At 31.9% G+C, this 25,386-nt stretch overlaps 1 pseudogene; it reads left to right on the forward strand.

Annotated features, from left to right (window-relative positions):
- The first annotated feature begins 16,248 nt into the window (after nucleotides 1-16,248).
- Nucleotides 16,249-18,198, forward strand: LOC149239864 (aspartyl protease family protein At5g10770-like; annotated as a pseudogene).
- Nucleotides 18,199-25,386: the final 7,188 nt, after the last annotated feature.

A 25,386-nucleotide genomic window follows, 5' to 3' on the forward strand; every position in this document is an offset into this window, starting at 1 on the left:
ATAAATCTTACAGTTTAATATTAATCCTAGTGTTTAATATTAGTCCTATAATCATAGGGTTTAATATTAATCATATGGTTTATAATATTAATCATATTGTTTAATATTAATCCCATGTGTTTATAATCCCTCGGATTTATTAATCCCCTCGGTTTATAATATTAATCCCGAGTATATAATATTAATCCCTTAGATTTAAAATATTTATCTTCTGGAGTTATTAATCACTTAGGTTTATAATATTAAATATTTCTTTGGTTTATTAATCTCTTAGGTTTATAATATTAATAATCTCTTGGGTTTATTAATCCCCTAGATTTAAGGTTTTGGTTTACAATATTAGGTTCAGGGTTTAGGTTTTATTCTCATTCACAATATTGGATTTAGGGTTTACAATATTAATGTTTATAATTGTGGAGCTTATAAATTAATCGTATAGTTCTCAATCCCTTCAATTTATAATATTATTCCATTGGATTTATAATATTAATCCCTAATATGTATAATAATATATTAGGGTTGCTAATCTTATGGTGTATTGTCCCTTGAGTTTGTAATATTAATTTGTAGGTTTTGTAATATTAATCTCTTTGGTTTATATATATATATATATATATATATAACACTCAGAGATAAATAAGTATAATTAGTAATAACCTAATGTTATTATTCTGTTTTAAGTTTATTATATTATAATTTGAAATAGAAATAGAAATATATTAATTTAATATTATATAACAATATAATACTCTAATAATAGAAAATATAATATTAATATAATAAACATAAATATATAAATATACAATAATATAGTTCAAATTATTTATATAATTATTAATAATAAAATATAGTTAATCTTGAGCAAGTACACCTAATAATTATTAATATGGTTGATATACGCTTATCGATGTATATCAACCACATTTACTAACGTGGTTGTAGAGGTGCTTCATATACGTTTATCGACGAAAATTGACCACATTAGTAAATATGGTTGTGCTAGTAATATAACCATTATGTACTTATTGGAAAGCGCTAAATTATAACCATTATATACTCATTCACAAGCGTGAAGTTGATAATTTACTCAAAATATTTATTAAATATTCAACCCTAAAAAGGTTAGTATAGAATAATTGTTTTTTAAATAATCAACCCTAAAATAGTCAATATAGAATAATTGGTTAGTCGTAAACTACATGCAATTCTAGTGGATGTCCCAATTTGCAATTCAATTAAATTTCTTTCGTTGACATGGACAACATTATTTATTGAAGTTGACAATTTAATGACATTGCACCATTAAAATTGTAACCTATTACGAGTGGTATAGTTCAGGAGGCACTACCTGACTTTGTCCCATTATAATTATACTTTCAATTTATATAAAAAATTATAAAAAACTTATAATTATACTTTCAATTATACTCTCATTTATATAAAAACTTATTGGTAACAATGAGGACCAAAAATTGTGTAAAGCATGATTGAGCACAATGGTGGGTTATCTGTGATTTAAGTGCAAACATTCTATGAATCAAAATGTTTTCTTTTCTCATGTCATAAAATTGTGCCATAAAACTCACATGTGGAAAATACCTAAATAGTGTTATATTTGAGGCATTAGGGCGGAATATGTAGAGAGAAGGATTTAGGATGCTAGTAAACAATAATGTTCACAGGAATGAGCAGTAGTGGGAGAGTGAAGGAGTGATCTTGTTAGAAGGGAGGGTGCACGATACAGTGAGCAAGATTTAGGATAATGGTAAACAATGTATAGGACTTCGCACAACAAGTTTACAGTTCTAAAAATTCTCTGCAATATTTGTTGTGAGGTTATTTATTTGATTTTGTGGCTCCTCTTTTGGTCATCGGGCCTGCTTTATTTATTTTTCCCATATTACTTCCTCCATTCTCTGGGGATGCCATCCTATCATTTTCTCGAGTTATTTCAAATTGTCTTCTTATTCCAGTGTGCACTATATATTCTATTTTGGATTCTTGTTGAACACTTCTAGTTATATCGTCGGAGCTCTCGTGCTAAATTGGACAGGGATAAATAGGGTGGTGTTCATTGGCTCTAATTTAAAATCTAGGGAGAACCCAGTTTCACTTGGTATTTCATACTTGCGGAAGAAGTGGTTATCAACTTTCTTCATCTCTCTACCTTGCAAAGACATAAAATTTAGATGTGGTCACACATGGTGGAAATTCTTGGGATTTTGTTGTTGTTTCTGTTGCAAATAGAAATTTGTACTCTCACACATTAGGGTTGTGAGTTGCTAGTGTGTTTTCTGTGAACTCCATTTTTTCAGGGTGGCAAATTTTTCGAGTGCATTTTTCACCGGCCAATATTCTTTTGTGAGGTGTATATTTTATTTATTTCCTACGTCCAGGGACACATTTTATCTATTTTTGGAGGATTATCACTATACTACCCTCCCTAAAGTGGTATGCCTTTCTAGGGTGGAATTTATTTAATATATGTGGAAGATCCGTGTGGAGGTGGGGAATAAAATCTATCTTGGTATTTTCACATTGGTCGTTTCTTACCTCCATTTGGGGATGGGCATATTTAATGGTATGTATATGGGATCTGAGTAAGTGATATCACATATCTGATCGACGCCCTTGAAGTTGAAGCTGGAGATATTTTAATCTGAATCCAACGTGCCTTTGTGTTGGTCACTTAGATTCTCTATTGGAATTTTCGATTTTGGACGACGCACGATTTATGGGCTAGGTTTGGTGAGATTTGGGAATTATATATGGTACATTCTATGTGGGGGGGACTAATTATTCCTGACATCTATACCACTTTCCTTGGTTATCATTTTCTTTCCATTTTCAGTTTCTTTGGAGGTGTCCTATTTTTATTCTGATCACTACTTTTGGCTTCCCTCAGTCTCCCCACTTCATATGTTTTACATGATAACGTGGTGAACACATATTTTATGCAAACATAAAATCAACTCATAGAATATTAGGATATATACAAGTCAGATGTATCCTCACACAAGGCTTTCATTCAATCCACTCTAGAGGTTGAGGCAGCATACTAGAAAACTTGGTTGGATGTGGGGAACCCAAGTTCCTCAACTCTCACACACGGAAACAATTCGTCGGAAAGCCCAAAACTTACTATGCAGTCAAAGGATTTGGAGACGTGTCATAGGAACAAATACATATAAATAAATACATATAAACAAAATGACTAGATTACTAGGGCATTCCCTTCCGATGATTCCTATGCCATCATACTGGACATCTCTTGGCTTAATGCCCTCGTCATTTTCATAAGGTTGGCGGTGATGAAAATATGAGGATAGACTATTAGGGGGGTGCATCCTTTCAAGGACCACTATCACTATAAGCCTATCCCAAGTATTGATTTTGATCCATATATCTCCTGCTCAATTTTATTTATCCGACTTTTCCACCTCCCCTCCCTCCCTTTGATATTATGTCTCCTCCCCTACACCCTGAGAGCTTGGTGACCCTTGGTCTTGATGTTTTTTCCATGTTACAAGCCCCTCCCCCTATTCTGCTCTGTGTCACTTGATTTTATCCCTTCACTATATGAAATACCCTCCATTCCTTCAGGTGTTATAGTGGGGTCATATTATTCTTATCCCACTCCATATGGTTCTCCTCACACACCGAGCCCATCCTCCTCTCCTCCTCCCTATGTAGGTGTTTTGTGGGAATCCTCTCCCCATAACTCGGCCAAAAATGACCTAAATTTTTTATGATTAACCCCTCTCTCACATTAGCTTCCATCTCCATTTATAAGGATGTGGTACGTTATCCATCCCCAACTATCAACCCTAACTCAGCCCTCAATATCGTTGTCAGACGTAGGGGTGGAAAATGGAGCAGACAACTTCAAGGTAGATTGAACCCAATGGCACTCAATTTTCCTTATACTTTTGACCTCCATGATGTTCCCATATTCCATTATGTCAACCCTTAGACCCTTAGAGAAGATGTGCCTGAACCTTTGAATTCATGTTCATTTTCTTGCTCTTGAACATTCGATGCGTGGGGGAAATATTTATAATTAAATATAGAAAGTGTTTAAAATAAAAGAATATGGTAATTATATAAATATATAAAAAATGATTATGATAATATTATTATTTATTGAAATAAATATTGAAGTATTAAAATTTATTACTAGAAAGTTAATTATTGCATAATAATAATAATCATAACAATAATAATAATAATAATAATAACATAATTATGTCCACATGGGGTAGCTCAAGAGGCAAGGGCCGTGGAAATGAAGTCTCACCGAACCGGAAGTCTTGGGTTCAAATCTTGGGCTACCCCTCCCCCGTAGAGGGGTACATAATGGACATGTAAATCAGAGAGTCCAGAGAGTCCCGCCCCAGCTTACAAAAAAAAATAATAATAACATAATTATTATATTAATTATTATAATATTTATTTTAGGGTTTATTATTGGATTTTCTCAATATGAAAATCAATCATGGTCTACCATAGTCAACCATGGTCCAATGTCACAATGTGACAAATATTGTCTCAATATGAACATCAACTATGGTCACATTGTGATAAAGATTGTCTCTTGGTCCAATGTCACATTGTGAAAACCATGGTCATCCATGGTCAACCATGTTCCAACGCTGCATTGTGACAAAGATTGTATCAATATGAAAATCAACCATGGTTACATTGTGACAAATATTGTCTTTTGCTCCATCGTCAAATTGTGACAACATGGTCATCCTTGGCGAACCATGGTCCAATGTCACATTATGACAAAGATTGTCTCAATGTTAAAATCAACCAAGGTCAACCATTGTCTAATGTCGCATTGTCAGAAAGGTTATCAGAATATGAAAATCAGTCATGGTCAACCATAGTCCAATGTCACATTGTGATAAAGATTTTGTTAATATGAAAATCCACCGTGGTGAACCATGTTTATTTTAGGGCTTACAATATTTATCTTAGGGTTTATATACCTTAGGTTTATAATATTTATCCCTTGGGTTTAACATTATTCCTTTGGGTTTATATTCCCCTATGTTTTTATTGTTAATCTCTTGAGTTTATTATTCCTTTAGGTTTATAATATTTATCTTAGGGTTTGTAATATTAATCCCTTGGGTTTATAATACCTTGGGGTTTTAGAATTAATCCCTTGCATATACAATATCAATCCCTTGGGTTTATCAATCCAAGGGTTCATATTCCTAGGGTATAATATTTTTCATACAGTTTATAATATTAATCCTAGGGTTAATATAAATCCCTTGGGTTTACAATCATGGTCAACCATGCACAGCTAAGGTCGAATTTCAAATTGTGGAAAGTATTATGTCAATATGAAAATCAACCATGGTCAAATTTCGTAATGTGGAAAAGATTGTCTCAATATAAAAATCAACCATGGTAAAACATGGTTAACCATGTTTATTTTAAGATTTATAGTATTTATCTTAAGGTTTATATACCCAGGGTTTACAATATTTATCCCTTAGGTTTAATAGTATTCCCTTGGGTTTATAATCCCTTGGTTTTTTAATTTTAATCCCTTGGGTTTATTATTCCCTTCGATTTATAATATTAATCTATTGGATTTATTAATCTAAGGGTTCATTTTCCTACGGTGTAATATTATTCATGGGGTTTATAATATAATTTTTTGGGTTTAATATAAATCCCTTGGGTTTATAATCATCTTCAACCATGGTCCAACCTCACAATTTGATAAATATCATCTCTATATGAAAGTAAATCATGCTTAACCATGGTAAATGATGGTTCAAAGTTTCTTTGTGACAAAGATTGTCTCAATATGGAAACGAATGATGGTCAACCATGTTTATTTTAGGGTTTATAATATTTATCTTAGGGTTTATATACCTTGGGTTTACAATATTGATCCGATGTGTTTAATATTATTCCCTTGGGTTTGTAATACCATGGAGTTTTAGAATTAATCCCTTGCTTCTATCACATCCGTCACTTGGGTTTATTAATCTAAGGGTTCATATTCCTAAGGTATAATATTATTCATAGAGTTTATAATGTTAATCCTAGGTTTTAATATAAATCTCTTGCATTTACAATCATGGTTAACCATGGTAAATGATGGTCCAATGTCACATTGTGCCAAAAATTGTCTCAATATGAAAATCGACCATGGTCAACCATGGTCCAATGTCGCGTTATGACAAATATTGTCTCAAAATGAAAATCAATGATGGTAAAGGATGCTCAACCATGTTTATTTTAGGGTTTATAATATTGATCTTAGTGCTTTTATACCTTCGGATTATAATATTTTCCCCTTGGGTTTAATATTATTCCTCTAGTTTATGATCCCTTGGTTTTTAGTATTAATTCCTTGGGTTTATTAATCTAAGGGTTCATATTCCCAGGGTATAATATTATTCATATGGTTTATAATATTAATTTTTGGGTTTAATATAAATCCATTTGGTTTATAATCATCATCAACTATGGTCCAACGCACATTGTGACAAGGATTGTCGCAATATAAAAATCAACCATGGTCAACCATGTTCTAATGTTGTATTGTGTCAAAGATTGTCTCCTAGTCCAACATCACATTGTGACAACCATGGTCATCCATGGTCAACCATATTCCAACGTTAGATTGTGACAAAGATTATGTAAATAAAAAAATCAACTGTGGTAAACCACGTTTATTTTAGAGTTTATAATATTTATCTTATGGTTTATATACGTTGGGTTTATAATATTTATGCCTTGGCTTCAATATTATTCCCTTAGGTTTATAATCCCTTAGGTTTTTAGTATTAATCCCCTGGGTTTATTATTCCCTTAGGTTTATAATATTTTACCTTATGGTTTATATACATTGGGTTTATAATACTAATCCCTTGGGTTTAATATTATTCCCTTAGGTTAATAATTCCATGGGGTTTTATAATTAATCCCTTAGGTTTATAATATCAATACCTTAGGTTTATTAATTAAAGGGTTCATATAAATTGGGTTTGTCAATCCCTTAGACCAACGTTACATTGCGACAACCATGGTCATCCATGGTCCAACGTCGCATTGTGACAAATATTGTCTCAATATGAAAATCAACCATCGTCAACCATGACCAACCATTGTCCTACGTGACATTGTGCTAAATGTTGTCTCAATATGAAAATCATGGTCAGCCATAGTCCAACCTCACATGCAACAAAGATTGTGTCAATATGAAAATCAACTGTGGTCAACCATGTATATTTTAGGATTTATAATATTTATCTTAGGGTTTATATACCTTCAGTTTATAATATTTAACCCTTAGGTCTAATATTATTCCCTTGGGTTTATAATCATGGTCAACCATGTGAAACTATGGTCCATTATGGTCCAATGTCACACTGTGACAAAGATTGTCTCAATACGAAAATCAACCATGGTCAAATGTCGCATTGTGACAAAGATTGTCTCAATATGAAAATCAACCATGGTAAAACATGATTACCCATGTTTATTTTAGGGTCTATATACCTTTGGTTTATAATATTTATCCCTTGGATTTAAAATTATTCCCTTGGGTTTATAATCTCAATCCCTTGGCTTTGTTAATCTAAGAGTTCATATTCCTAGGGTAAAATATTATTCATCGGGTTTATAATATTAATCTTTAGATTTAATATAAATCCATTGAGTTTATAATCATGGTCAACCATGGTCCAACATCATGATTGTGAAAAATATTTTCCTAGTATGAAAATCAACCATGGTCCAATGTCACATTATTACAAGGATTATCTCCATATGAAAATCAATCATAATCAACCACGGTCCAACGTCGCATTGTGACAAAGATTGTCTCTATATGAAAATCAACCATGGTCAACCTTGATTGTTTTAGGGTTTATAATATTTATGTTAGGGTTTATATACCTTCAGTTTATAATATTGATCCCATGGGTTTAATACTATTTCCTTGGTTTTATAATCCCTTGGGTTTTTAGTATAAATCCTTTGAGTCGATTATTTCCTTGGGTTTATAATATCAACCCTTCAAATTTATTATTCTAAGGGTTCATATTTATAAGATATAATGTATCCATAGAGTTTGTAATATTTCTCCATCAGTTAAACATAAATCCTTGAGTTTAATTAATTAATAATAAATAATATAAATGATAAAAAAACATAATTTATGTTAATAAATAGATAAAAACCATATTTATATTAATAAAATAATAATAATACTAATATTATTATTATGATTATTATTTAATAATTAATTAATAATAAATGAAATAAATTTCTCTGAAATGTTTATATTAATATTTAATTATAAATATTTAATTAACAATATTTATATTAATAACTAATAATAATTATTTAATTATTATTATTATTATTTATTAATCAATTATGAATGATGAATGGTTTATTTAATGAACGAATTAATTATTATTAAATTAATAATTCTATTAAATTATTAATTAAATTTAATAATAATAATATTAGTTAATATAAGTAGTATTATTAATTAAGAATAATAATCATAATAATTATAATTATTCGTTTTTAGCCTATATCAACCACATTTACTAATGTGATTGTGGATGTGATTGATATAGCTTTTGGTCATATATCAACTACTTTTACTAATGTGATTGTGGATGCGATTGATATAAGTTTTGAGTGTATATCAATTACATTCACTAATGTGTTTGTGCTAGTTAACCTACTTTACTCAAAAATACCTAAATGTTATTCTTTATCAAATAATTTTAATTGTAAAAATAAATTAAATTTATAAAACAAAATTTCATACACATTTAATTTTTGTCCAACTTTTATTTAAAAATTTTGATATAAGAAATTACATCACAATCATTCAAATAATTTTAATGATAAAAAATATAAAATATAATTAAAATAAAATACAATAAAATACAAATTACATTAATTTGTTTCAATCTCAAATGTGTAGCCTTATATATTCTTTTAAAATGCCATTCTATCTCATGATATTCATAGTAGAAGAGGGGCATCTTTAAATTGATTGCAAATTTCCAGAATATTGAGGAATGAGACAGACATGAATACGGTCAATAAATTAACCGCACCCATGTCCGTCTTGAATATTCGGAAAATCTACAATAGACTTAAGCTCACTCGTAGAAAAGAAATACTTATATCATTTGGAGACTCCTAGAAATTATGTGCATTTCAAGGAAATGAAAGTGCTAGATTTATATATTCTTTTAAAACGCATTCTATCTAATGATATTCATAGTACAAGAGAGATACTCACTTATATCATTTGGGGACTCCTCGAAGTTGTGTATTTTAATGAAATGAAAGTGATTTGAAAATTTTTGCAAAACGAATGCAATTTGAAAATTTTGATAAAATGTCTTGTCTGAAGAAAACACTTTATTAATTCCTCGACGTGGATTTTTTTTTTCACTATAATCACTAAAAACTCAAAAACATTTACCCGGAAGAGAATTTACAAATAAAACTTGTGATTTAAAAAAAAAACATATTAAATTTTTAAACAAATTGAAATTAAAATAAAAATACAAATATATATATAAACTCTCCAATACATAAACCAGATATACTACAATATACCATCGGTTGGTAATAACCTTCACCTCCTCATGAACATGACCAAATCCATCGCTACATCAGCCACCAGGGCAGCCACCAATTCCACCGATGGATCCAACACCAGCTCCCACGACTCCTGCAGTCCACCGTACACCTCCAAACCCTTCTCTAGATGGTTAAATTTATGTTGACTGCAAATTTTTAGTATATTTCAGAATTTGATTATTAAAAGAAAAATCAATTGTTTAACCACTCCTAACTGTTAGACAGTCACTATATTCTAAAAATATCTAATTTACCTAAAAATAAATTATCAATATCATATATGCCGATCTTTAAAATTCTACCGACGTCATGTACTCCAATCTTTGTCTTTCAATTTTTGCCAATGTCATTTGCTCCAATATTTATATTTCTAACTAACTTTACTTGACAAGAATAAGCAACTTCCACTAAAAATCCAAAAGAAATAAGGAACTCTTGATCATCTTGGTAATGTTAGGAACACTTCATCAATACAAGAAATGTCTTCATACACATACAGGCACAAAGAAACGAGGGTTCTTTCACATCCATTAACGATCCAAAAACCAATATTGCAGTATTACTCAGAGAAAATGTGTTGAGAGGGACTTCCAATCACTACACTAGGGATATTACATCGTTAAAGACTTAAAAAACTGCCAACTCCCATAGAAAAATCTATTGCCGCGCCACCAAACCTTCGATATAAAATCCTCAACTCCAAGATTCATCCAATCACAGATCCATTCAAGAGAAGGATAAGCTCATTACTCTTCCAAAGGAAACCATCTGAATAGAAGTGACACAAATTTTTCTTCGAAGAGTAAAATATATTCATTTAGTTTTTAATATAATTAATTAATTTCCAATTTACATAATTATTTAATTTTTATTATATATAAAATATAATATTTAATCGTAGTAAAATTTAAAGATTTTAAAAAAATTTCATGATTATATAGAAACAAAATCCAAAATATGAGTGATAAATAGGGATTAGGATCATTTTGGATCTTCTTTTGGAACTGTCATGGTTTTCCATGGTGTAAAGGTCCTATTCTAAGTTGGATCCCTAGTGATAATGATCTTATTTTTCAGTTGAAACTTGGGAGCATAATGAATCTAGGGTTCCTCACCTTGACAAATTTATTCTTTGGTAAACTTGGAATAAGAAATCCTTTCGGAGGGGTCTTTGTGGTATAGTCTGTTATATAAAGAGCATTGTTTCTTCTCACATCTAACTTCATAAAATTGATCCCATCAATCCATACATTTGGATCAAGATCTCCAATTCTACCACTAGTATGATTTTTCTTGCAACTTGCTATTTCACTCCTATTAACTATACTCTCTATAATAAAAACAACTTGGATCATAATTGTCCTTTCAATACCTTATAAAAAGACATCCACAACCTTAGGAATGAAGGTAATATCATCTTTTTTGGGGACTTCAATGTTATAACTGTTACTAACCAAGCTATTATGTTAAGTAACAACTCTAACCTTGACCCCTTGTGGCTTGATGAAGATTATGACTGAGCTAATAGATTCAAGAGAAACTTTGAAGGCATAACCAAGAACTTATATGACACTGATTATTGGCAATGGTATTAACAAGTGGCCTTCCTCTAGCCAGATGACCTGTTTCCATGGGTCGGGCAGTAGTGTCATGGACTATGCGATTTCAGACACCCATGTCCTTAATCTATTAGCAAATTTGAACTAGTTAACGGTTACGAGCCTGAATTTGGCCACATGCCTTTATCTTTTAACCCCTAAATATTGCTACACATACCAGCCAGATGCGAAAATCCAATGAAATCCAAAGAAACACTCGTTTCAATCAGAATAATATAGACCTTTTTTTAAAGGATTTAAGGAAGGATTTATGCTTAGTGAAATATAATAACAACATTCATCAAATTTATTACAATTTTAATACTACCCTTTCCACTACCATTAACAAGTTCTCTACTGAGGTTTTGTATAAACATATTAACAAAACTGCCAACCCTTGGTATGACAAAGACTATAAAATTACCAGGAAAGTGATCAGAGATGCCCTAACGAAACTATAAAGCTCCAGAATATTAGTATATATAAAGCCCTCATAAAAAAGAAGAAGTGATCCAATATTAATAAGAGACAAGAGCATTTTCTACGTTTCTAAAGTTGTTCCCAAATCGTTTTGGCAGAATGTGCTTGTTCGGAAATAAAAAAAATCATTCAATCCAATTATAGAATTGGGACATCTATCTTAAAAGGTTTTATAACTTCCCGAACACATTGAGTCTGGAATTAATAAACTTGCTAATGGGAAAGCTAAAGATATCGAAGGATACCGAACTGAAATATCTAAACTAGGAAGATTTATCCTCATCTCCACAAGCTTCTCAATTTTGCTATAAAGCATGGCTTCTCTATGCCTTGGACGCAAAGCCTTATTGTTCCTATATTTAAAAATGCGGACAAAAACACTCCCTCTAACTATAATACCATTATGATTAGACACATATTTGCAAAAATTTATGGGCTCATTTTGGAAAATAAGATTAGTCTTTCGCTAGAAAACCATGGTAAAAGAGCTAAAGGGAAAGCTCGGTTTAGGAGACATCACTCGACTATCGACCATCTTGTCATTCTCAGGATCATTTGTCGAGGAATGTCACAATAGTAAAGTTGATCTCTTTTGTTGCTTTGTGGACTTTAGAAAATCTTTTGACACTATTCCTTGGGACAAGCTCTCGAAACATCATGATGAGATAATGGTTCCTCCTAAGTTGACGAATGATGTGATTCACCTCTATGAGATTGTTGTTGTCAAGATTAAGACCAAAAAAGGGTTGTCTAAAGATATTAAATGCAATATGAGGGTTAAGCAAGAGTGTCCCATATCCCCTACTATTTTTCGAATTTACTTCGATAAGCTATAGAGGTGTTTGGAAACTGCGGGTTGCAAGGGCACCGAGCTTGCTAGTATAATCATTACCGTTCTCCTTTATGGTGATGATATCCCTTTTATTGATAGAAGCCATGTTGGCCTAGATAAGCAAATTAAGACTTTTCATGATCACTACTCCAATATGGGTACGACGGTTGATACCGGCAAAACTAAACTTATGATTATCAAATCCAAAAATATAAACCATACTAATTTTGTCTATGATAACAATTTCTTAGAACATGTTTCTTCTTATAATATTTAGGTATTGACATTCCTCATGAGGTCAACTGGAATTATAACATTCAGAAAAGGATTATTAAAGGCTGGAAAGATTATTATGAGCTTGAAAATAATTTTAAGTCACCAATATTTGTATTTAGCATAAAAAAAGTTCCATTTTTAGACCCTCATCACCCATCTTGTCTTACACAGATGTGAATTTTGGGTTACAGTATATCCAAAGAGTCGTGGAGAAAAATTGAGATGATTAAAAAATAATTCATTACCTACAACCTCAAGATCAAGGGAAATAACCCCTATCCTATCCTCCTGATCGAAGTTGGCCTTCCCCCATTGAAAGTAGGGCTATGTTTAAGCATATGATGTATAAGAAGAAGATTTACAATGTGGAAGCCAAGAGGTTTCCCAAAATTGCTTCTAACTTTAGTTAAAACCCCCACCTCCGCCTCAAGCATGGGTGGTATAAGGATGCCCAATCTTGGCTAAACCATTGGGGGATAAAGGAGGAGATCATCCTTGGAATAAGGGATAGTGTGAAAGATAGTATCACCTCCAAAGTTAAGGATAAAGGAGATGGAGGGTAAAAGGAAGCTAGTTCATATTATAAGGAGGTGATCAACCCCACCCTTGATAACCATAATTATCTCTCTATTTTAACCAACACTAAGAAAAAAATGAACATCACTAGGATTAGAACTAATTCTCATAAACTTCAAAGTGAAACCCGGAGGTAGTCTAATCCCAAGGCTCCTTGGGATGGTAGAATCTACCAACTTTTCTAGATGAAGAGGGTGGAAGATGAAAAAGACTTTCTTTTAGATTTCTTGACTCTTACTCGCATCCACTTCCATTTCCCTAACATCTGTAACACTTCCAATCTTCTTGACTTGTTAAGTCAGATCGACTACATTGATCTTGAAGCGCTTCTTTCCCTTCTTCTTTATCATAGAAATAAGATCTTGAATAATCTCAATAATATTGTTTTTCTTCTTAAGGTCCAACATGCCACATTGGTCTTAGTGGACATCAATCACCACCATCATCATCATCAACTAGGTTTCCAAAAAAAATTCATAACTTTTATTTTATTAATTGTTAAAACTGGTTTGCTTTAACCTACATTTAATTCCATTCATTGTCTTTACTCATTTTTGAAATTTTTAATACTCACAATAATAAATAATAAGGTTCTTGGGCTAAAAGAAATTAATGACCGTACATTATTTTTTTTATCAATAACTATTTATATGAATTATTTTTTATAAAATTTAAATTTATTTTTATTTTAAAATAAACTAAATAGTTATCTTTTTACAAATTATATTTAAGCATATTCAATTTAATTATTTATGAAACTTTAATTTTTACATAAATATTTTTAATTTGAATAAAAAAATTAATATATTTATGATACAGGTTAATTTGAATATATTTTAAATTAACTACTATAATTTGAATAGAAAATTTGATATACTTCTAGTAGGTTAATTTTAATATTTTTTGAAATTAATTAACATATCAAAATATTTGTATGTTACTGTATTAAATTATTTAATATATCTAAAATTATATAATATTCTATAATTTATATAAATTTTAAATTATTTAACATATTTAAGATAATTTTACTATATTAAGTTATTTAATATATCTAAAATTATATAATATTCTATAATTTGTATAAACATTAAATTATTTAATATATTTAAGATAATTTTAAAAGATTTAAACTAAATTATAGATGAAATAGTTTTAGCTATACAATTTTAAATAATATATTTTATTTATATATAAAGTGAATAATTATCTTTTTACAAATTATATTTAAACATATTCAATTTAATTATTTATTAAATTTTAATTTTTAAATAAATACTAAACTCATACATACATATATATAAATCTTATACACAATTTTCTTTTGAAATTTTCTACACACTAACTAAATAAATCTAATTTGAATAAAAAAATTAATATATTTTTTTGGTAAGTAAGCACCCACGGGGATTTCAGTGACTTATTTGGAAGAGTACCTTAACAATACACCAATTCACCATCAATCCAAAACCACATGAGCTAATAATATGTTTTATTAATTTTAATATATTTTTTAAACTAATAACCATAATTTGAATAAAAAGTTTAATATATTTCTAATAATATAAGTTAATTTTAATATTTTTTAAATTTAATTACTCTAACAAAATATTTGTATTTTACTATACTAAATCATTTAATATATCCAAAATTATATAATATTTTATAATTTGTATAAAGTTTAAATTAATAAATAAATTTGAAGTCAATTTTTTAAAAATATTTCTCTAATTTTAATTAAAATTAAAAAAAAAAATACTCTTACTCTATAATTTAATCAAGTCATAAAAAATACATAATATATATTAGGAAAAGATTAGAATGAGATAAAACCTTAATGTGACTTTGGATGTAAATATTTACTTTGTTAAATTTTAGGATAAAGTTTTCTTTGGTACCAATCTTTAGGTCTCCTAAGAAATAGGCCCAAATCTATTTATGCATTGTTGTGACATATAATTAACAAGTTGGAATCACATACAATTAGATAACTAGATAACCAACTCCAGCCAATAAAATTTTGGTATTTAAAATCCATTTGGAGTAGTCATACCGATATAATTAAATAACTAAATCTATATTATATCAGCACATTTAAAATACTCTCCCATGAAATATATGAAAACTACGCACTGCAATAATATGTCTGAAACACCTTGGAAAAACTCAAACGGAAATAAAAGTGAATTAATGTTCATCGATATGGATAGTAATTAATTACAACGTTTTCTGATATCTCTTACGGATTCAGTTGACAATCGTTACGACCAATTCGTTATAAATGCTGATGCCTTCACTGGAACTTGACACGTGTACATGATCATGCTGGTTTTAAATTCGTTCGGCTTTAAATTAGTTTTTTTGAGTTGGATGATCTCGATTTAACATTTTTATTCATGGATATGGATATGCACTTGAAAATCTATATTAAGTAGTTGAAACTATTTGCAAGAATAATTGCATAAAAGCAGTGTAGTTATTTATATCTCAAAAAAATCAGTGAAATAGTTATTATATTGTTAAAATTTTCTTAGGACATTGTATTATGTAAAAGTTTTTCAATTTATTTTTTAATTAGAAAATTAATTTTTTCAATTACATTTAAATATAAATATTTATTTTTCAGAACTAAATATTGTATTTATATAAGTAAATGTTATAGTGATTATAAATTTTTAAATATTAAAAAAAATGATTTATAATAATTCAATAACTGAATTTACTTCTGTAAATAAAAATTCAATTATATTTCATACTCATTAGGCATCCTTATTCTTTCAGACCCATTCACTCCTTAGGCATCCTTATTCTTTCAGACCCATTCACTCCTTCTCAATGGGTAACCCAACAACACATTTTCTGGCCTTTAGTGTAATGGTGGTTGTTGTTTTAATGCTTCAATGCCTGCACATGGGCAGTGCAACACGCCTAGAACGCCAGAATTATCACACCGTCTCGGCTGAATACTTCAAATGGAAAGAGCCACAGGGAGCTGTCGAATGCCCAGGTTCACTTGCAGGTTAGCTGTTTGGCTGTTCGGTTTTTTATTTTTTCTTCTCACGGTATTTCATACTTAATTATGTGATGAGCAGGCTGCATAAATTAGAGCTTGCATTTGACTTCATCCAATGATTTTCATGACCAATTTCCTTTCATATCTGCTCTTTAGATCTCAATGAATAGCTTGTTTTGCTTTAAGGGTTTAATCTCAAGATCTGAATGAATAGCTTGTTTTGCTTTAAGGGTTTAATCTCAAGAGTATGGAGGAAAATTGATTCTTCAATAAGGAAATGTTTTGACCTTGTAGTTTTCCAATAAAGAAATACTTTAATTATAAGATGTCAATTAATTTAATTCATTTTTGACATTAATGTTATATTGATTTAGAAAATGTTTTTAAAATAAAAATTTTATCAATTTAATCAACCCTACTTACTAAAACTAGACCAATTAACCTAACCCTACATACTAATACCAATAAATCAGATAGACCAATTTAATCTCAATAGACATTAACCACTATCATGGTCAACAAACCACTTATAATAAATTTTATGCAGTATTCCTCTGTTGTAGTTTTATGCATCAACAAACCACTTATAAAATTTTATGCAGTATTCCTATGTTGTAGTTTTATGTCGTATTTATATGTTGTAGGAAAAGAAAAATATATAATCAGATTTTTGTGTACAGGTGAGGAAGCGCTAAAGGCAGGAGTGAATATAAGACTGGATCATATTCACGGAGCCTGCTCACCCCTCAAGCCCACGAACTCGAGCCCATGGATACCCTTGGTGTCTGAGATTTTCGAAGGAGACAATGCTCGTTTGAATACAATTATGGGCAGGTCAAAAAACGGCAGCACTTATTCTCCACAGGGCGATGTTCCTATTGTATCTGGAAACATTCTGGGTTCAAAACGATATATTGTAATACTAGGGATTGGCACACCACCAACGAGACAGTTGCTGATAATTAATACGGCCAGCGATTTGTCATGGATACAATGCGAGGATTGCAAAAGCTGTTATTCACAGGTAGATCCCATATTCAATCCCAATGCGTCATCTTCTTATAAACGCATAAACTGTACTTCGAAGGCCTGTATTGAATTGAGCAAATATGATGCGGAGGCCTGCGATGATAACGGGTTATGCGTTTATGAAGAAGATTACTCGGATTCGTCGACAACCAGCGGAGATTACAGCAATGACACCTTGACTCTGGGTTCGGATTCTTTCGAGGGCTTCGCCTTTGGATGTGGGCATATCAATTCAGGGAGCTTTAATGGGACGTCTGGGCTTTTAGGATTGGGGCGGGGTCCAACTGGGTTTCCTAACCAGACAAGCAGCAAATTTGGCGGCCTATTCTCTTACTGCCTTCCGGATTTCCTATCCTCCAATTCAACGGGCTCGCTCAGCTTCGGTGAGAGTTCGATTCCTGCCACTGCCGCTTTCACCCCTCTCCTTACAGATCCGGATTCTCCCAGCATGTATTCCGTGGGACTCAACGGCATAACCGTCGGAGGCGAGAGGCTCTCGATTTCCTCTGCTACTCTTGCAGGAAAAGGCACAGTTGTGGACTCTGGAACCACCATAACTCAGCTTTCCAAAGCCGCATACGATGCCCTGAAGACTTCGTTCCGGAACAAAACCCAGAATCTTCCGAGCGACAACCTGCTACAACCTGTCTGGCTACAGCGACGTCAACATTCCGACTATAACTTTCCACTTCGCGAACAATTCGGATTTGACTGTAAGCCACAAAGATATTTTCTACTTTTAAAATATAAATTAAATGGACGCTTCTCCACTCTCGGGGCCAGCCCAACTTCCGCCATCTATTAACCGTACCCGCTACCAACCTCCGTTGGATTAATATAAAACGTTTGGCTTATTCTTCATTTTAGTTATATTTTGGTGTAACCATAAATGTTAGAATAATTAGAATACAAACATTTTTAATCTTTAATTTAATATAACACATTTGTATTAAAATTTTAATATTAACTTTTATTTTTTTTAAATAAAAGAATTAGAATTGAAATAATATTAATTATATCTAGCCTCAAGAGTTAGTTGAATCGGTCAAATCAAGTGTCTCGCCAATGGGAGGTCAGGGGGTCGAATCCCGAAAGCTCAGCTCTCGGGGTTAGGTCAGTAAATAGGCCGAGGGGTGTTGATGCCTTCGGGTGCGTCCACTCAGTGTTGAACAACCCTGGATGTAGCGGCCACCCATTGACCGAGGTATCCACGAACCAGAAGTGAAAAAAAAAATATTAATTATATCTACCTACTAAATAGAATATGATAAAATTATTTTCAAATTATTTTCCCCATCAAATCTTTTGGGTTAGTTTAGAGTAATGTTAACAAGTTACAACCAATTAACCTTGTATTTTTTCCATAGTTGATTAATGGCATCAAAACTAAGTTTGTAATGAATTGACGTTGCATTGCACCATCAAACTTAAATAAGCATTGAATCGAATTTTCCCATCGTACTATTACCACTTTAATCCTCTCTGCACATGCTAACTTTAGCATCCTTTGTACTTTTTGACAACATTGAATTTGCTTCAAATACATGGTTTGAGGCGTCCTCACTTCTAACTAGACCTTCGCCGCCAATTTGGAGGAACAATAAAAATTAGGAATTGCAGTGGAATCCGCAATGCTATCTAGGAAATTGGAATCTGGAATCATTGCCTTCTTTACATGGACATGCGGATTATCAACTTTCGTTTGGTTATGTGACATATATATTTAGTACCTGCAACTTGCGACCACATTTGGTAAATTACTCAGCCTGGCAGTCAAACTACCTTTAGCATCGTCCATGTTGATGTAACACCAAGTTTAAAATTCAACAATTCTTGAGCCTTGATCAAGATTTGGTATTCGATGCGGTCTGTGGAAATTTGTTTGAGCTTGAGGTCCAAAATTCAAATAGTGCTGGAAATTTGTTGGAGCTTGAGGTCTGAATAGTGGTATAAAATTGTTGGAGCTTGAGGTCCAAATAATGTTGGAGCTTGAGTTCCGTGCTCAAGGAGAGTCAAATCTAGGTGTCATTGTTAATCCGAATAAATGCATGACTATCCAATCTTGTTAGTATTTCTTCTTGTTGTGAAATTTCAATGTGCGTGTGTTTTCAAAAGAGTTTTTGGAATCTTGAAATTTTGCTATAATTCCCATGGGCATATATTTCGATTAATATATTCATGTGAACATCATAACGCTACAATTTCTCACCTTGCTTCTTGTCCAGAGTATGCCTTCAACTCTCTTTGTTTTTCATAAATACAGTTATGTGGTAACATTATTATGTTGTATACGTTATGTAATAACTCGTGATATTTTTTTGGGGGTGGTTCATGAGTATTGGGTAATTGTGATGTGATATTTTTTTTAAGAGTGGTTCACGAATGTTAGGTTGTTGACATTTCAATTGGCGAAATATTTAGCAACAAAAACTCAACCCATTAAACTAACCTTTGGAAATGTAATAACAAATATAATTTCATAGCTCGTATATTTTTTCTATAATTCCTTAGATTTTAAATTGCATTTAAGCAAATTTATAATTCCATCCCCACCCCTGAAAGCATTCCATGAAAATAGTGTTTTTTTTTTACTGATTTTTAATTCCTGCTATTAATATGCCATTCAAATGAATTATGATAAGGCTCGTAGTTTAACAACCTCAAGAAATACAATTACTTTATGGCATATTAAAGCTTCCTCAAAATTTTATTTTTATATTGGTTCATTTTTTATGTTTAATGGAAGGAAAGCTATATAATATGGGATAATTTTTTTAGATGGACTAAACAGTGCTCTATGGCTTATTAAAACTTCCTCAAAATTGTACTTTTATATTGGTTCATGTTTTATGTTTAATGGAAGGAAAGCTATATAATATGGACTAATTTTTTTAGATGGACTAAACAGTGCTTTATGGCATATTAAAATTTCCTCAAAATTGTATTTTGATATTGGTTCATTTTTTATGTTTAATGGAAGGAAAGCTATATAATATGGACTATTTTTTTAGATGGACTAAATAGTTTTGAGAGATAAAAAAAGGGAATATAGTGTTAAGGCAGAGTGAGTGAATTTTTTTATTTATAAGTATTTCAATAGAATATAAATTTATGATGATTTGTTTTAATATAATGATTTGTATTAAGTTAGTATTAGAAAAAATAAAATAAAAATAGTATGGTTATCAAGAGTTAGATAAAGTGTTAACATAATTTTGATACATTTCTAAAATAAAATTGGATACTCTTTTATTGATGGGTAAAAGTAAATATTAAAATTCATGCGAAGGGTAGTTTAAAACTAAAACTGTCATTAAAAAATTCCATGATGGGCAGAGGGACCCATCAAATTTAACCCCTGATTTCCCCCAACCTCCATGTACGGTATTGGGCTAATGAATCGTAAAGTTAAATTCCACCTGTTTCTGAAAAAGACAACAGTCACTGAATAAACAGGGCAGATGCTTAGGTGAAGGTGATGTCAAATGGACGTAAGTTGAGAAAAAGCTTTGTTACTAAAATGGATGGAGTTTAGTGGTTTTTAGTGTGAATTTTTGGAAGTTTTTCTGGTGAGCTTTTCCGGTTTAATTCCCTTAAAATCTAGTAAGAATTTATTGAAATCATAAGTTTTATGGGTAATCCCTGCACAATCGAAGTGCCTTAGGAGTTTTCATGGGTGTTGAATCCATATGTATACACTCAAAAAAACCAATTTAAATAACACAAATGAAGATTTTGACTTAAAATCATTGGTGCTCCAATTCTTATAAGAGCACCAAGTTGGTTGAATTTATTTTTATTTTTGGTAGAGGAATGAAGGGAGCAGGGGAATTGATGGTGAGGGTGCAGGCTTTAGAGGCAATCTCCCTAATCTATCGGCAAGCTCTTCAATAATTCGATCAACCTCCCTTTCTTCTTCTGCTCTGGGCGCATCAGTCATTAAACTGATGTTTCATCCTTTTTGAAAAACTCACTATCAGGCTTATTACAAACAGTGGCTTTCCGGGAGCGCTTAAAAGAAGTGTCCAACTGGCGGATTTACACAGCACAACATATATATATATATATATATATATATATATATATATATATATATATATATATATATATATATATATATATATATATATATATATATATATATATATATATATATACGCTACGTTATATAGCGTTTACGTCTCAGCTCACATATATCCACTATAACAAGCGATTCCCACGATTCCAAACCTCTTACATAGACGAAATTATATATAACAGTAACGGCTTTGTGAATTGAGCATATAAATAATAGTTTCAACGAATCTTTCAACGTCAATACAGCCTCAGACAGATATGTTAAGAACTCCAGCTATAAAGTTCCAAAATCCACTACAACAACTGAATGGAAGTCGCAAGAGTTCTTAGAACAAACAGAAACATATGCACATTTGTAAAATCAAGCCTGTATTCAACAAAATGAAAGGAAGGTGCTTTCAATGCTTAATACACAGTACTACAGCATGCGGAAACTCAGGCACCGATTCAATATTTTTTTTAAAGCGCCACACAACAACCTCCACATGCATATACAGAGTCGTTTTATCAGCCCAAACCGAGAGAACAAATTTCCCCAAAATAATACTATGGCACTCGCCCCTCTCCTCTCTCACTTTGAGAGCTTTTCTGGCTTTTTTTTTTTATATCTAAGGATAGGCCCTCTCGGTCCTTATCCGATACAAAGAAAAGCATGTTTTTTTAGAATGATTTAAAGCTTGAAAGCTTTATCACAATACATGATTTATTGCTAGGATTTATTCTATTTTAAACTAAGAAAGCATAGAAATTGCAGGCTAAAGGATCCCACTCCCTTGCCTGTAGATTTTGTTTTTTGATTTTTGGAATAATTTGGAAGATTTTTTCCCTCTGAGTCACATGCTCTCGCATCAGACTCCTGAGGACAAAATTCTTCATGGGCTCCTGTCCATGAGCTCATCTACAGATTTGGCCAATTTTTGTAGAATGTCTTCTGTAATCCAAGTAGCTTCAGCGTTTGGTTGTCCCTTCCATTTCATCAGATACTGGAAATATTCTCGTCCCCTTGTCTTTTTGTACACTTTCTTATCCAGAATTCTTTCTGGCTGTAAATCCTTGGCCGTGGGTAACTGTTTTACCCAGTCAATCTCTGGAGTCTCTTGTTCCTGTGCTGTATCATCTGCAGCTTTATTCTCATACTTGTACAAGTCTGCAACATTAAAAATTGGTGATATTCCCACACCAGGTGGTAATTCAATCTCATAAGCATTTGCAGAGAATTTCATCAGCACCCTGCATGGTCTAATTTTCTTGGATTTTAATTTATTATACTTTCCCTTTGGAAATCTCTCCTTTCTGAGGTGTGCTAAAACCAAGTCTCCAACTTCAAAGTTCATTTCTCTTCTCCTCATGTCTGCTCTGGTTTTATATTGAATTTTGTTGTCTTGTATCTGTTGTTTCACCTGCTCATGTATCACCTACATTCTTGAAGCAAAGTCTTCACCTTCTGCACTTCTCATTTCTTCCTTTCCCAAATTCCTTAACTCAGGTATTCCCCTTGGGTGCATTCCATACACAATATGGAATGGGCTCTGTCGTGTGCTCCTGTTTGGTGAGTCATTATATGCATATTCAACTTGTGGTAACACTTGATCCCATTGCTTTGGATGTTCTGTAGTAAAGCTCCTTAAAAGATTGCCTAAACATCTTTTCACAACTTCAGTCTGTCCATCAGTTTTTGGATGATAGGCAGAACTGAAACTTAATTTATTTCCCAGCTTCTTCCATAGTGTTCTCTAGAAATGTCCAACAAACTTTGAATCCCTGTCTGAAACAATGCTTTTGGGCAATCCATGTAATCTTACAATTTCTTTAAAAAACAAGTTAGCAATATGAGAAGCATCACTAGTTTTATAACATGGAATAAAGTGTGCCATTTTTGAAAATCTATCTACTACCACAAAAATTGAATCATAGCCTCTTTGAGTCTTTGGCAATCCTAGCACAAAATCCATACTTACCATATCCCAAGGCCTATCTGGAATTGGCAATGGAATATACAATCTTGTGTTCTGGCTCCTTCCTTTTGCATACTGGCAGACTTTACAATTTCTTACATACTTCTCTACTTCAGATTTCATTTTTGGCTAGAATTAAAATCTGTTGAGCTGTTCAAAGGTATTCTTCTCGACCAAAATGTCCTGCAAGTCCTCCACTATGCTTCTCTTTGATTAAATTCTCTCTCATTGAATAGTTGGGTATACACAGCTGATTTTTCTTAAACAACAGACCATCTTGTATAAAATAATCCAACCACTTGCTCCTATCTGCCAAAACAGGATTCTTACAAGCCTCAAATGCCTCCTTAAAATCTGAATCGGTCTCATATAATTCCTTAAGAAAATCAAAACCCAACACTTGGATTTGACTTTCTTGCAGCAATACACTTCTCCTACTTAAGGCATCTGCGACTTTGTTTGATTGTCCATTTATATGCTTCAACACAAAATGAAATCCTTGAAGATACTCTACCCATTTAGCATGTCTCTGGCTGAGTTTTGGCTGTTGCATGATAAACTGCAATGCATGGTTATCTGAATAAAGAATAAATTCTTTCAACATTAAATAATGCCTCCACTTCTTTAATGCCTGCACAACTGCGTAAAACTCCTTATCATAAGAAGAGTACCTCCTTTTTGCATCATTTAACTTTTCACTGAAATAAGCTATTGGTCTATCTTCTTGGCTTAAAACTCCTCCAATTTCTTCTGCGCTGGCATCACACTTAACTTGAAAAGTTTTGTTAAAATCAGGAAGAACCAAAACAGGCTTTTAAGTTATTTTCCTCTTTAACAGCTGAAAATTTCTCTCTGCTTCAACAGTCCACTTAAATGGTTGTTTATCTTTCTTTATGGTCTCAAGAATAGGTGCATTAATCTTACTAAAATTCTTAATGAATTTTCTGTAAAAACTAGGAAGACCATGAAAACTCCTTACCTCAAAAATACTCTTGGGTGAAGGCCACTCCACAATTGCTTTGATCTTGTCTGGATCCATCTTCAATCCTTCAGCTGAGATAACAAATCCCAAGTACATCAGCTCCTCTTTCATAAATAAACACTTCTTCAGATTCAACAATAATTTTTCTTGCTGTAGCTTCTGTAGAACATAATTTAAATGCCTCAAGTGTTCCTCTTTGGACCTGCTATAGATTAATATGTCGTCCAAATATACTATTACAAATTTACCAATGAATTCTTTGAGAACTTCATTCATCAGCCTCATGAATATACTTGGTGCATTGGAAAACCCAGAAGGCATCAGTCTCCACTCATATAATCCTTCATTGGTCTTAAAAGTGGTTTTCCATTCATCCCCATCTCTTATTCTTATCTGATGATAACCACTTTTAAGATCTAACTTTCAAAAATACTTTGCGCCAGACAAGCAATCCATTAAATCTTCAATCCTGGGTAATGGAAATCTGTACCTGATTGTAATCTTATTGATGTCTCTTGAATCTCTACACATCCTCCAACCTCCATCTTTCTTAGGACTCAACATTGTTGGCACCGCACAAGGACTCAGGCTTTCTTTGATCAACCCCTTGTCAAGCAATTCTTGCACCTGTTTCTTAACTTCTTCATTTTCTGCAGGAGTCATTCTATATGCCGCTTTGTTAGGTAGGCTTTCTCCAGGAATCAAGTCTATATGGTGATTGATTTTTCGAATTGGCAGTAATTCATTAGGAAAATCATCAATAATAATATCATAATAATTCTCCAGCATTTCTTGAATTTCAATGGGTAATTCATAAATTTTAGTAGAAGTCATTATTACCTTAGGCTTGCAAATTGCAACAAAATTTACCTCATTTTCTTCAATCTACTTCAAGTATTCCTTCCCTCCAAGTAACA

This window comes from Pinus tabuliformis, chromosome 8 (genome assembly GCF_031772625.1).
Source record: "Pinus tabuliformis cultivar Carrire ecotype Pingquan chromosome 8, CPIR1, whole genome shotgun sequence".
Lineage (NCBI taxonomy): Eukaryota > Viridiplantae > Streptophyta > Pinopsida > Pinales > Pinaceae > Pinus > Pinus tabuliformis.